General features: G+C 46.1%; 1 protein-coding gene across 1 annotated transcript in view; it reads left to right on the forward strand.

Annotated features, from left to right (window-relative positions):
- The window catches only part of NPHP4 (nephrocystin 4), a 124,794-nt gene that overhangs the window by 42,179 nt on the left and 67,115 nt on the right, over positions 1–15,500 (forward strand). Inside the window, exons 30-31 of the transcript XR_005559678.1 lie at positions 11,962–12,107; positions 13,927–14,075. The gene's annotated coding sequence lies outside the window, so the exon portion shown is untranslated. The remainder of the gene's footprint in view (positions 1–11,961; positions 12,108–13,926; positions 14,076–15,500) is intronic.

Consider the following 15,500-nt stretch of genomic DNA (forward strand, 5'->3'; position numbering starts at 1 on the left):
ATTTTGATCACATGACTTCAGGGGACGTTGCGACAGTCGTAAGCGTGAGGACGAGTCACAAGTCCCTTTGCAACTTTGAGCGGTCGCTAAACAAATGTTATAAGCCGAGGACCCCCATAGAGCGGAGTTCTGGAGCACTGCACTGCAAACACCCACCATAACTGCAAATTTTGAGCCTATTTTTAACTGGAGGGTTTCCATTTTCTTAGGAATATATATTTTTTCTCGCCTGGTTTCCCCCAGCTGAGATAAAAACCACTTTGCCTCCGATTCTTACCAGTGTGTAGAAAATGTGCTTCTTTCCCTCCCCTAACTCTCTTCCCCTAAATTAGTATTTTTCTTGTGGGCCTCTTATCCTTTGATTAGAGAGTGGAAATGAGATCGGTCAGTTCTGCACAATTTTCCTCTTGTCAAAACCGTGAATTTGTACCAAAATCTGACATTGTGTTTCAAGGAGGCTTGAAAGAAGAAAAAGAGGGGAAAAAAGGCTCGAATTAAAGATACAATACAGATCCAGAAGGACTGATAACTGGTCAGTTGAGTTTGTTCAAAACACAGGGAGTCCTTGACTTACGACCATTGTTTGAGCCCAACATTTCCGTCGCTAAGCGAGGCAATTGTTAAGTGAGTTTTGCCCCGTTTTACGACCTTTCTTGCCACAGTTGGAGATCCTCTGCAATTCAAACCGGGCCCGCGAAGGGCCGGGAGATATTGAATTTATATAACCCCATTAAATCCCACCAAGTAGCTGCAGAGGGCTGCTCATTTAAATGGCAAGTGGACGATTAAAGTTCTCTGCCTGAAGCCGTCCGGGGTCGGACCCATTTTGCATAAACACTGCGGGTTCTTTTTCCTCTGGTGTTTTAATTTTTTTTCCCCCTCTTGTCATAAAAAAAACATTTAGAGGGGAATTTTGAAGCCAGCCTACAATTTTCTTCCAATTGGATGCAATTGGATGCAAATGGGTCCAGATGAGCTATAAGTGGAATCTTTGCCCTACATCTGAAATAAAAAAAGGAGATCTATCTTCCTTCCTTTCTTCCTTCCTTCCTTCCTTCCTCCCCTCTCTCTTCCTTCCTCTCTCCCTCCCTTTTCCCTTCCTTCCTTCCTTCCTTCCTTCCTTCCTTCCTTCCTTCTCTCTCTCTCTTCCTTCCTCTCTCCCTCTCTCCCTCCCTTTTCCCTTCCTTCCTTTTTTAGTTGCTGTTGTAATTTCAAACGGACGCTAAACAAACGGTTGTAACTCAAGAGCAACTTGTATTCTCTCTTTCCGTAGGCAAAATCCAATGTCTCGGCGCGAGGCTCTCGCGAAACTCCGGCCACCCGTGGCTCGGCTGCCAAATCGTGATTAATGGACTGTTTTTATCCTCTTAATATCCCGTTAATTTTCCCTGCTGCTTTTTCCTCTGGGGATGCGCCCTTGGTTAGAGCCGGGCACTTGAGCCAGCAAAGGGGAGGCCGATCACTGGCAAGCTGTCTGCAGGCCGTCCTCGACTTACAACAGTTCATTTAGTGACCGTTCCATGTTGCAACAGCACTGGGGAAAAGGACTTGGGACTATTCTTCACACTTAACGACCGTCGGAGCACCCCTGCGGTCGCGGGATCAAGTCTGACGCTTGGCAGCCGGCTCGTATTTATGACGATCCCGTGTGTGTGTGTGTGTGTGTGTGTGTGTGTGTCATGTGATCCATTTTGTGACCTGACCAGCAAAGTCAATGGGGAAGCTGGATTCGTTTAACGACGGTATGACTGACTTAACAACCGCTTACGAGAAAGGTTGTAAAATGGGGGAAAAGCTCACTTCACCAGCCGCCCCACTTAGCAACAGAAGTTTTGGGCTCCATGGTGGCCGTAAGCCGAGGACTCCCTGTGGAAAGCAAAAGCCTTGCAGTGCTGTAGGTGTCTTTGGGGAGGAAAAAGACTTACTTGGACCTCGAGAAACGTTTTGCAAAATGAAGAGCGAGCCGAGCCAGAAGTAAAGAACCAAGTTTTATGTCAGTTTGGGGGTATTTAATTCAGAAAACCAGGTTGCTGACAGCTGGCAGGGGAGCCTTTTCCGTGGCGTCAAAGGAGGTCAGATCGGAGAGCAATCAAATCCAGAAACAGCTTTTATGCATAGATATACATAAAATAAATACATTTTTCCGAAGCCTTCAGCATCTCTCCCTCGTCCTTTGCACCGGCCAAGGGAAGAACAGAGTGCATAAATGAAGCTGGATGCAGCATCCATACAGGCAGTCCTCAATTTACGACCGCAATTGAACCCAGCGTCTCCCTTGCTGGACAAACAGTCGTGTTAAGCAGGTTTTGCCCCATTTTACGACCTTGTCACGGCTGTTATGTGAATCTGGCTTCTCCCTTGATTTCGTTCGTCGGAAGGTTGAAAAAGGGGATCATAGGGTCCCAGGACTGTGCGACCGTCATAAATACGAGTCGGTTGCCGAGTGTCCAGATTTTGATCTCGTGACACTCATTCCTTGGCTTAACGGCCACAAGGGAGCCCAAAATTTCTGTTGCTAAGCGGGGCACTCATGAAGCAAGTTATATCCCCCCGTTGACCTTTAAACCTGAAGGAGCTTCTGAAGAACCTCAGTTGTTTCCCTAAAAAGAGCTTCTGAATCCCAGCTGGACTTGGTCAGATTCAAAGTGAGAACTGAAGACACCAGATCTGATCAGATGGCCCCCCCGTTGACCCTCAAACTTGAACATGGAAGGTCTCCTCCTTTGAAGGAAGTTCTGAAGAACCTCAAAAGTTTCCCTAAAAAGAGCTTCTGAAGCCCAGCTGGACTTGGCCAGGTTGAGAAGGAGCAGGGAAGAAACCTTGGTGAGGACAATAAGGACAACGGCTTGGAAGCTGGCCAGATGTGTCTCTGTGCGTCTTTTCCAGCCCTTCTGTTTAGCATCTGAAGCGTGTCCGAACTTCTCCAGCTGCTGCAAGGACAATGAAGGTCTTCAGACGCTTCTAAAACAGACAATAGTTCCCCACCCAGACCAGAATCGTTTGCAAACAATGATTCATTAGCATCTTCGTTTTTGCATCCTGCCGTTGATTTCCTGAAAGCGACACTCTTGAAAGAAATTTGCAGATGGCCGCCCTTTTCTCTGCTTCTCCTTCCAGCTGGAAACCAAAATCACTTCCGTAGCCAAATCTCAAGCAACAAAAAGAGAGAGGTGGACATTTCGGATCAATGTAAAAGGGATCCACTGGGTTACCTAGCAATCTTCTGCCCTTAAAATGACTGCAGGCTGCCCTCGACTTGCAACAGTTCATGTAGAAGTTGCAACGGTGCCGTAAAAAGGGACTTGGGAATGTTTTTCCCACTTACGACCGTTGGAGCATTCCCCCGTGGTCACATGATCAAAATTCAGAGGCTCGGCAACTGTCAGGTACTTGTACCTGTTGCAGTGTCATGCGGTCCGCCTTTTGCAACCTTCTGACCAGCAAAGTCAGTGGGGAAGCCAAATTCATTTAACAACTGTGTTCTCCACTTAACAATTGCAGGGATTCGTTTAACAATGGTGGCGAGAAAGGTCGTAAAACGAGACAAAACTCACTTTTGACAACTGTCTTGCTTAGCAACAGAAACTTTGGGCTCAGTTGTGGCTATAAGTCGAGGACTACGTGTAAATGCGAGAAATCGTAAAAAAAAAAAAAGTGCTAACTTTTCTCCTAAGTTACTGATGAATTCTTGATCCTTCATGGCTCAGAAATGCAGAAGCTGCTCCAAAATGGATTTTTTTCCTCTAAATATTTAATTCCCCACTTCCTTGCTTTCTCCAATCTCACCTCCTTTGAAATCTCTGCAGAGGAGTGATTCTGCTGTTTTGTAATCAACCTGCTTTTAATTCCTTTGGGCTGTCCTTTAGGGTTCAAAAACTGGCTGTAAATAAACCATCATCCCCATCCGTTACTCCCGAGGCCTCGATCTGGTCCAGAAAACCAAACTGGCTCCCAGGCCCGGCTAAGCGAGCTTTGCACAAAACCACTGGACAACAATTTCTAGTTGTAGTCCTAGGTTTGTGTTAGAAACTAATTTCTCCTCCTCTTTGCAAATTGTGCCTCAGTTGTAATTAGAAGGAAGCCAGCAAAATTGGTTTGTGGTTATTGCAACTCGGCTAATGGGGCTGAAAATTGGAAGGAGGTGGGTCCATCTTCCCGTCAAAACGGAATTAAAAAGCATCCCTGTTTTCAAGATGAAAAGAGGTATACCTCCCTGTTGTTGTTGTTGCTGTTGTTCATTTCACAGCCAGCCAGATGTTTGGCATTTTTTCCCACCTATTGAGTCCGTCCCGAGGATCTGAGATAAGCAGATGTTGTGGCGTTAAGGGGTTTGTTGCAGGATTTAAGCTGTGCCAAATAAAGCTGCCTTTTGCAACTGGTTTGGGATTTTTGTCAATGCCAATGGTATTATTGTGGTTGCTTGCCCAGTCAGCCAGATGTTTAAGTTGGATTTGGTATCTTTATCCACCCATCAAGTCTTTGGGATAGGCAGATGTCAGCTGTTTGATTGCATGAAGGCAGGATTTAAGCCTCTCCAAGCCAAGCTGCCTTCCGCAATTGACCGATGGGGAGGTTGTCAATGCCAATAGAGTTCAAAAAGTGGAATATTACCGTTCGTCACACAGTCAACCAGATGTTTACACTGGATTTGGCCCTTTGATCAGCCTCTAGAGTCCTTCCCAAGGACGTGGCATAGCCAGATGTTGTTGTTTAAGGATATTAAAGGTCTCATGGCAAGTTGTAAGCTGCTCAGAGTAAATTGCTCTCGGCTTTCTGCAATTGGCCAATATGGAGATTACAAAATTACATTTTGGGAGAGAGGGAAGGCTCCAGAAAGGAAGGCGCCCCCCCCCTCCCGTCACCAATTGCCCATCCTTTGCTCCAACTGGGTGGCTTTTAATAACTCCAATAAGCCTCCCTCCTCCCGTGATTGTGAGTTCCAACCTGTGCAAGATTGCACAAAATGATTCCTGTAAATCTCTCCATCCCCAAGGAAGTCTTTGCTTCATCGCTCCTTAATGGCGAGTTGTGCATCTGGGTTAATGAAGGAAGCCTCTTTGCAATCAGGTCAAGGGTCTGCAATTAGCCCCTCTCTCTCTTCTCCTTCCCTCGGCTCATTTAGGCAGCTCCAGGTGTCTGCTCAAGGGCTGTGTGTGTGTTGTGTGTGTGTGTGTGTGTGTGTGTGGTTTGGTGGTATCTGCAACAAAACACCATGCCTTCTTTTCCAACAGGGGCTCTTCATGGGAAGCCCAAGCCAAGTTTTGCCAAGTTTCCATCTCAGGAATCGCTTTGCTTCGCTTAACGCCCGTGGCAAGAGAGGTCATCCAAAGGGACCGCTTCTCTTGTCTCGCTTAGCAATAAAAATCTGGTGGTCATAAGCCGAGGGCTGCTTGCTGTCCTCTTTCAGCCTTCGGTCTCCTTGCAGATCCCTTCCCTCCTTCATTAATACAGCTGTTCTGTCATTTCCTCTGTAAAAACCCCTTATTGCCCAGCGGCTCCACTTCTGTAATATCAGCCATACTGTTTGGGGTGATTACATCTCCTGTGAGCCCTAGTGATAGTCAGCACTGTCTGGGGCCCATGGGACTTGTAGTCCAAAATATTTAGAAGATATTCTGCCCTCCCTCCCTCCCTCCCTCCCTCTCTCTCTCTCTCTCTAATACTGTATTGCATTCTAAAAAAAGTTAAAATTGCCATATTAAAACAAGTCCAATATTTATTTATTTATTTACATTATTTGCTGCTCATCTGGTAGCCAATGACTTTTTTATCCACAAATTCAAAAAAAAATATGTTTGTTATTCTTTCACTTTTTTCATGAGCTCAGGGCGATCCTTGTTCCAATCTTAGCAAAAACATAATGATTAAGAAGTTTGTTTTTTTTAAAAAAAAAAAAATGATTTGCACACCCCCCCCCCTCCATTTTAACTGATTTGCTTCTATCAGGATTGTGTCTGGGATGTAGGTATTGATTGATTTGGCCCCTTCGGTTGAATATCCTTTCTAGATTCTCGGTGCAGTATACAGTGATAAATACATCACGATGCCAAGAACAGGTTGTTTCTTAGTTATCTGCTTTTCCTGGAAATTAATGTTCAGTCTCTTCCTAGGAAATTCATGCTTGGTGTGCTGTTTTGTGACGACTATTTGTTATTATTATTAATGGCTCGTAGAATTTTCTTTGTCTTTGAGCATGATCCAGATTTTGACTCAGTGAGGATGAATAATTCCAGGTAGAACTGGAAGGCAAGGGAAGGGAAGGGAAGGGAAGGGAGGAAGGAAGGAAGGAAGGAAGGAAGGAAGGAAGGAAGGAAGGAAGGAAGGAAGGAAGGAAGGAAGGAAGGAAGGAAGGGGCTTTGTCTTCACTTCATACCCTCCCTCCAACAACCCTGTAGAGTAGGCTGGCTCAGGCAGAACAACAGTGGCCCAATCACCTGGAGCTGCATTTTCCCCCAACTCTGGTTAATCTTTACCCCTACACCAGACTACGTTTCCTTGGTTCAAACCGTCTTCCTGGAAGTTCAGGATAACAACATGACAAACATTTCTGGCCTTAAGAAGAATCTGGGCTGGATCAAAGAAAATCTAAATTGGAGACCTTGTGTTGAGATGGGACAGCTATTCGCCTGTCCAATTTATCCCAAATTGTCCTGGTTTAATCCAGAATTCGGCCTTGCCTCGCCTGGGTTGGCAACGCTCCCTCCAAGGCCAAAACTAGCATCATGGGGTCATTTTTAAAGACCCCCCCTTTTTAAAAATAAAAATAAAAATCTGCAGTTAAATTGCAGTTCTGAAGATTGCAAAGCCGGGTGGCCTTGCAGCAATGAAATGACATTCCTTGATCTCTCTCAGCAGAGAGGGTGGGGGGAAAATAAAGGAGTGATATCCTAGAGAGAAAAGACCCCCCTCTCCCCAATTTTTCAGAAAAGACCCCCTCATGGATGGGTCGTCAGAGGAAGGACAAGCTATATCCCTGGTGACAGAGAGGAACCTTGGAATGGATGGGGCTAGATAAACAGTTTGTCTTGGGAAAGAACAAGAAGTATTATTAGCTGCGAGATAGGATTTTATTTTAATTTACGACGCCTTGCGAAAGGCTGCCGACAAGTCCCGGGAACAGCTTTACAAATCAGATCTTGATTACTTCTGGTTTAAGCCGGGAGAAACGGGTGAGGGGGGAGACTGTTTCGAGGGAAGAGGGGTGCTGGGTGGCTTTTGTGCAGACGTCTCGGGACCCGACTAGGCAACGTCATCAGAGCTAGAAGGGAGGAGGAGGAGGAAGACTCTGGGGTTCTTGATGCTCTCTGACCTTGACGATTTTCTTGCAGACATTTCATGACCCAACTAGGGAACATCATCAGGGCTACAAACGAGTTGGGTAACTTTGAACGGTTGCTAAATGAACCTGTGCTCCCCGTATTACATCTTTCCTTGGAAAAATGTTTCATTTATGGGAAAACAGGTAGACCTTGAGTTACTACTGTTCATTTAACGACCGAAAAAAGGGACTTTTCATCCTTACGACAGTCGCTGCCCAGGGCTGCGGGATCCAATATCCGTGCCAACATCATGAATTTATTCAGCATCAATCTGTAGGCAGGGATGTCTGCCAACAGCTGGATGGCCTAAACTTTTACTCAAACACCTGGAGGGAAAACGGATCTTTATTCAGGGCCAGGGAAGGGTTAATTTTTTGCCCGAAAACCTTTCATTTTTTAAATCCCCTGCCACATTTAGCATCGATCTCGGCCAACCTCAGCCGCTGCGTGCTCATTAACATTTCAGAAATCGTTATGCAACATTGATATAATATTTTTTCCTCGTCTGTTAAAGATTTAATTCAGCGCATCCCCCCCCCCCCCCGTCAACAGATCCCAGCCTCTATTGTGTAAATAAATAACACCTGGCTCCTTTAGGGACTGCGATGTTTGTGTTTTTTCTGAAGTGGGGAATAACATTCTGGGGTGGGGTTTTGAGGGTTTTTTTTGCAGCATTTCCTGGAAGGATCTGATAATTCCAGAAAATACAGGCGGTCCTCGGCTTACGACCACAATGGATCCCAAAATTTCTGTCGCTAAGCGAGTCATTTCTTAAGTGAGGTCTGACCCATTTGACGACCTTCCTTGGCCACCGTTGTTAAGCGTGGGAAAGGAGGTCGTTAAACGGGGCGCGACTTGCTTCAACGTCTCATTTAGCGGGGGAAATTCTGGCCTCAGTTGCCGTCGCAAGTCGAGGACTACACGGAGTAAGCCACCCCCTGCGAGAGGCGACCGATTCATCTCCAGCATAGCTCCTTCTTCAGAGCCGAGAGACGCCCTCGGTAGATCATATTTACATCTTTTATCAAGCCAGGGAAATTGAATTTTGTGCGTATGCAGCCTCCTAAATCCAGTTTAAATCACCAGATATAATTTGATCAACATTCATCAGCCAAGAGTTACGAACTGGGGTTAAAGATAAATAGGGCCTTTCTTTCTTCCCCTCCTTCCTTGTGTTTATCCTTCGATATCGGCCAGGTCTGTCATTCTTTTCGAAATATATTTTACGAGCTGAGAGGCCCTGAGGGGCATTAAAACTCTCATTTATTAATTCCAGGAGCCGCCCCTTAGAGACTAGGTTCTCCCTGGGGGTTAGATTGGATAATATCCGGGGTTTGTTGATGGGAGGTGGATTGGGCTGGCTTTCAGGCCTAAGGCGGAACTAGAACTCCCAGTCGCCTGGCGATTGGGCCAAAATCACCCAGATGGCTTTCATGGCTAAGGTGGGACTAGAACTCCCAGTCGCCTGCTGATTGGCCCAAAGTAAACCAGATGGTTTTCATGCCTAAGGCAGAACTAGAACTCACCGTCACCTGGTGATTGGCCCAAAGTCACCCAACTGGCTTTTATGGTGAAGGTGGCACTAGAACTTCCCGTCTCCTGGTGATTGGCCCAAATTCCCCCAGCTGTCTTTCCTACCTGAGTCGAAACTAGAACTCACCCTCGCCTGGCTTCTGGTTCTTTAATCCTCCTCCTCTCCAGCCCTGCTCAGCAACTCAGAAGTCACCCGGCTGACTTTTGCAAATCTAAGCCACATCGTTGATCAAAAGACACATTTTTTTTTCACTCGTTCTTATCATTTTTTTTTGCGATTCTTCGGCCCCTTCGGCTATTTTTAATATCTGGGGCTGAATAATTCAGTTACCTCCTCTGATGGAATATGCGCTTCCCTCCCCTGTTCGAGATTTTAAAATATTCTATTATCTATGGAGCTGGGTGAGGGTGGAAGTCATCCAGACCCCGGACCATTATGGGGGTCATCAATTTTCCCGATAAAATTTCAAAATTACAGGCTCGTTAATGTAGCATTTCAAGTTTCTCCCTTCCTCTCCCTTCCCAAATGTGTTAACTCCGTAGCTAATGAGGGAAAGCACATCTCTAAATCATCATAATTAACCTTAGAATTTGCTGCAATATAGAATAATTAGAAAATAATTGTTATCATTTTTGTCTTTGGGGGAAGGAGCTGGGGCCTGAAGCTACTCTCTCCCCCCCCCAATCGATCAAAAGCAGCATTTGCATGGAATGTGCAATTAAACCATTTCCCCCCCTCTTTTTTGCATTGTCCAGGGCAATTACTCCAAAGCTATCCAACTTTTTGATCACAGATGATGTTGAGAGATGAAAGGATTGTCTCTCTGGCTGCAGTCGCTTGCAAAAAATGTCCTTTTATTGGTGTGGGTCGATTGGCTGCTTTTAATTTCTTCAAGGCCAGAAGAAATTAATTGCCAGCCATTTCCCACATTAAAACTAATAAGATGGATCCTTGCAAACACGGGGTACGCTGTCAGGCTTAAAAGAAAAAAGGAAACGAAAAAGAATTGGGCTGGATGTTTGGAACAGGGAGAGACGGGTGAAAAATCTGGCTGACTTAAATAGAAGACCGGGTGGAGCGTGAATTGATTCTCTGCCTAAGTGGATGAATTCTTGATGCTTGGATGAATTTCCAGAATTGGGGTGCAACCAAGAAGAATATAGAAAGCCTTGATAAATAGAACATTGGTCATAGGATGATAGATAGATAGATAGATAGATAGATAGATAGATAGATAGATAGATAGATAGATAGATAGACAGACAGACAGACAGACAGACAGACAGACAATAGACATGATAGCGATAGATAGAGATGATAGAGATGGACAGATAGATAGATAGATAGATAGATAGATAGATAGATAGATAGATAGATAGATAGATAGATAGATAGATAGAAATAGATAATAAGCAGACAGATGATAGATAAATGATAGATGTATAGGTGATAGGGATAGATTGATAGGTGATAGATGACAGAGAGATACATGATAGATAAGACAGACAATGACAATAGATCGATAGATAAATAGAATCCATGTATGTTCATCGGTTGTACAAAATTCAAATACTGTTTCATGTGTGGTTCCCCCCCCCAATTCCAATGACTTTTTTATCTATATTAAGTCAACCTCTTAATTGCCCTATGAAAACCACTGAAAACGAAATCCCTCTGCGGTCAATTATCTTGACTTGGTTTTGAGCTCCCCATGCTCCTTTATCAGTGAATCTTGGTACGTTAACCAGGTCTCTTGGCCCGCTGGTTTTCAGTTTTGTTTTTTGTTTTGTTTTTTTGCTATTTGTAAAAGGCTTCTTGTGCTGAAACCAATAAAGGGATTTGGGGGCACAGTCTGGGTTTATATTTGTTCCATATTCCTAATGTGGCATTAACATAATGATTTTTAAAGTCTGCACGAGCCATAACTTTGTCATATCATACAAGATCCATGCCGTCCACTTTGGGTCGTGTTCTTCCAATTCTAGCATTCTTTTGTTTTTCAACAGTGCTCGCTCTTTCGTTCGAACCAAACAGCAGGTTGCAAAATAGAATTTAAAATAAGGCCTTCCCTTTCCTGTCCTTCCCTTCTCTTCCCTCTTTCTCCTTTCCTTTCCTTTCCCTTCCTCTCCTCTCCTCTCCTCTCCGTCCCTTCCCCTCCCTCAAAAAATGAAAAGTCAATTTTTCTCAGCCCAAATTGTATTCTAAACTGAGCTTCCAGCCTATGAATTCTCATCCTGTTCATAATTGAAAAGGATATCTATTATAAATGCATGTGGCATTATTATTAATTTTTTACATTCCTATCGTTCTCTGGAGCTCATAACTCAAGAGTTATCGAGCTTGAAATCTGGGGGGGAAAAGTAGAGGCAGAATTCCCTTCCTTCCTTCCTTCCTTCCTTCCTTCCTTCCTTCCTTCCTTCCTTCCTTCCTTCCTTCCTTCCTTCCTTCCTTCCTTCCCTCCCTCCCTCCCTCCCTCCCTCCGTCCTTTTCCCCTCCTTTCCTTTCTCTTTCCTTCTTCCTTCTTTCTTATCTTCCCTCCTCCCTCCCTCCCTCCACCCTTTTCCCCTCCTTTCCTTTCTCTTTCCTTTTTCCTTCTTTCTTATCTTCCTTCCTTCCTTCCCCTTTAGATCCACCGGCTACTCTCCACTGACCACAGATCCATCTGAGAGGCACCATGATCACCTCTCAGCACAAAGGGCAGCATGCAACATTTCCCCCCCCCCCCCAGGGACCATACCTCTGATGGGGCAGTTTCCACCAAGACTCCCTCCCATTTGTTCCTTCAACACACCTAACACAACTGTCTACATGTTTAAGTTGTGTGTTCCCCTACTTCCAGACTGCCAGCTCCCACTGGCTCACCCCAGGTGCCGAACAAATAAAACACATGAAGGAGGTAAAAGGAAAGGAAAAGAAACACCCACAACCCACCACCACGTCTCCTCTGGCGTCGCAAGCTGCCTTCTGCTTGCTCTCTCCAACAACCGAAACCTGGTGGGGGGAAAAAAATCAAAAAAATTCCTGTCTCAATCTGCAGATTGAAATCACAGAAAAATAAAACAAGTCTGTTTTAGGTTTGCTTTTTTTTTTCTTTTTCCCCCACTCCAGGCTGAGCGATTCTTCTTCCGCTGGTTTGTCAGATCAGAGGCAGAAAAATATGGCATAAACTGACAGTTGCAGAAACAGAGAAGATGGTTTGAACATCAAGGAGGGCCTGGAGAGCCACCATGAGGAGGAGGCCAGCAAAAATGGGGGTAAGAGTCTGTGGGCCTCCCCGCCAGGCTCTGGCACGTGGCATCGGTGCAAATCCCAGGGTATTGGGGATAATGCCTCCCATTCAAGCAGTGGGCTGGACTAGATGACCTCCGAGGTCCCTTCCAAGCCTGTTAGTCTGTAATCCCAGATCAATGGAGGGTTTGATTCCAGAAGCTGTGGGTGCTCCATCACTGCAGGTTTTCGAGAGAAGATTGGACAGTCATTTGACCGGGTCTCCTGCAGGAGCAGGGGGTTGGACTAGAGGATCTCCGAGGTCCCTTCCGGCTCTGTTATTCTATGTTCTACAGGTAGACTTACCACTGTTCATTTAGCAGCCGTCCCGCTTAGCAACCGAAATTTTGGGCTCAGTCGTGGTCGTAAGCTGGGGACTCCCTGCACTTACAGAAAGAATGTTGGGTGTGTTCTTTGATCAAGGCAGTGAATTGATCAAGTGTGTTCTTTGATCAAGGCAGCCCTGTCTGCCAACTCCGCCCTTTATTTTTCATCTCCATTGCTGTTGTAAGTCGAGGACTTCCTGTATGGGCTACCGGCATCTTTCCTTTCGGTGGCACATCCCTTTTGTAGCCTGTTTCTGCCTGATGCAGAAATGGAAACATGTCTGTTTTCCCTTCAGGGCTGAATTGTTGACCACCACCACCACCACCACCTCCTCCTCCTCCTCCAACTCCTGCTTCTCAGCTCCTTCAGTGCATTTTGCCCGGGGTCAGATTGAGACGGTTCTGGATGAACAACATGCAAAGGGAGGAAAGGAGGGGAAAACTCTTCCCCCTCCCCCCCCCCACATACACATCTTAAAAACACCACTTCGGATTAAACTAGATCAAAGAGAATTTCTTGAGAAGTCAGAGCAAGATCTGTGAAGGGCTCCTTCTCTAAGCCTCTCTGTTGTATCCGTGGCCAGGTGGACGTTTGATGGAATATTACGTTTTTATTTTGCGAGGTCCTTGACCAAAATGCTGTTTTCCTTCTCTTATAGCAAAGAAAGGGCCTTGAATTTCTTTCTTTCTTTCTTTCTTTCTTTCTTTCTTTCTTTCTTTCTTTCTTTCTTTCTTTCTTTCTTCCTTTCTTCCTTTCTTTCTTCCTTTTTTTCTCACTCTTTCCTTTTTTCTGTCTTTCTTTTCTTTATCTCTCTCTTTCTCTCTTTCTTTCTTCTCTCCCTCTGCAAAAATGCAGAGCATTGGGCAGGTCTAGATGACCACTGAGGTTTCTTTCCCACTCTTTGATACTGCAGGGAGGGTGAGGGGAAAAAAAGAATGATGGGGGGGAAAAGCGAGTCCAGCTTTGTGCAAAGCAAGCTGGGTTTTTCCACCCCCACCAGTAACCCAGTTAAGTTGTGCTTAACTAAGCCGCGTTGGCACACCTGAGTCCCCTTCAAATTCGAAACAGCCGGCGGTCACCGCCAGGTAATTGTCCTGCCAAAATGAAGCCCCTGCTGGGGGACCCCGAAGTCCGGGGGCTCGGAGGGCAGAAGACGGCGCTGACTCTATTACGGCCATCGGAGGAAACTGTCGCTCTTCATCCGTGGGCTTATTAATCACAGACAGGTTGGCAGGCTCTCAGGGCAAGGGACTTCCAGAGTGGTTACAACGTGATCCCAGGGCTGGGAGGGACCTTGGAGGTCCTCTAGTCCAACCCCCTGCTCAAGCAGGAGACCTTTAGCCATCCCAAACCAATGACCGTCCAGCCTCTTTTTTAAAAAAAAAAAACCTCCCATGATGGAGCACCCGCAACTTCTGGTGGCAAGCTGTTCCACTGGTTCATTGTCCTCCCTCTCAAGAGTTTCCTCTTCCTTTCCAGGAATCGGGTTTTCCCGTTGATTTTGCTGGGCAGAAGGTCGCAGAAAGGGGATCACGTGACCCCGGGAGTCTGCGACCGTCAGAAATACGAGTCGGTTGCCAAGCGTCTCAGTTTGGATCACCTGAGCCTGCAAAGATGCCGCAAAGTGGGTACGTGGGAAAAACGGTCCTAAGTCCTTTTTTTCAGTTTGGAGTTGTAACTCCAAACGGTCGCTAAATGAACGGTCTGTAAATTGAGGACTGCCTGCGTTAACTAATGACATATTCTTGATTCTGTCGCTCTGATCAAATGGAGGATGTTCAGAGAACAATTCTGCCCTCGACTGCTTCGCCGTGTGCCCAACTGGCCGGACACCGATCCATCCCTCCGTCCGTCCGTCCGTCCTTCCTCCCTGCCGGCCGTGTCCTCCGTCCCAAAGTGGAGCCTGGAGGGTCCGTCTCTCTTCAGCCCACGTCCACATTTTAATCCTAGCTGCAGGGAAGCCAGCCCGGCTTTAATTACGGCAGGTTAATGAAGCTCGCCTTGTTCGGCACCAGGAGACCCTGAGGCTCCGGCTTCAGATGCTGAGCTGGCAGCCATGCGTGTGCGTGTGCGGGGGCCTTTCTGCAGAAAATGAGGACAAGCTGGCAGGGTGTGTGTGTGTGTGAGGGTGAGGGGAGGTCAGCCAAATTGAGTGGGGGGGGGAATGATTTGGTCTGCTCTTTGCTCCTCTCCCTCTCCACCTTCCCCCCTGCAAGGGAGGCCGGCAGAGTTGCCTTGCAAAGGGTTAAGCAGAGGGCCCTGAGGCTGCCTCCTTTTCATTTGAAGTTGGCTGATGTTTTTGCCTCTTCCAAATCAGTCTGCAACATCTGGAATGGCAGCTTTAACCTGGAAATGGGTCCACCTTCCAGCCATCCTTGCTGAATGCAACACACCCGTTCAGCCGATCGTGGGTCGTGGGGAAAAAACGGTTGAGCCATAGCGTAACTCTTGGGGAACTAGACAGTTGTTCGAACACGGACGTTGTTGAAGAGTACAGCTGTTTGCGGTGACTTATTTGCGTTCGTTGCAGGCGTGTTTTCGCATTTGTGTTAATTGGTACATGAGAAAGCCGTGCACGGTTGTCCTGCTGCAAAAATACAGATTTTTAAATCAGCATTTAGTGTTGACTTAAAAGGCGTTCATAACTCAGACCAACCTCTCCAAAGTTTTGGAGTTAGGCCTAAGTTGGGTAGTCGCATTCTGTCCTTGACGGTGTTGGGCAAATGGTAGAGAGTCTCCTGCTTGAGCAGGGGGTTGGACTAGAAGACCTCCAAGGTCCCTTCCAGCTCTTCCACAGAATAACATTCTGTGTCTTCTCCATTCTTTGGATTTAGAGTTATGGATCTCAGAAGATCAGGGTGTTGCCCTCAAGTTTTTCTAGTTTCAGGATCTGTCCCCAAAAGACAGGAAGCTGGAAATACATTTTTTTTTTTTTTTAATTGAAATTTTTCAAAAGTTTTACAAGTAAGAATCCACCCCCCCTCCCCAACCACCCCACCCCCCCCCGACTTCCCAGAACTGAATATAGGATTATTTAACAAATATTTTAAAAA

Source organism: Crotalus tigris, unplaced genomic scaffold (genome assembly GCF_016545835.1).
Source record: "Crotalus tigris isolate CLP2741 ecotype Arizona unplaced genomic scaffold, ASM1654583v1 scf7180000020588.15403103151:6194809, whole genome shotgun sequence".
Lineage (NCBI taxonomy): Eukaryota > Metazoa > Chordata > Lepidosauria > Squamata > Viperidae > Crotalus > Crotalus tigris.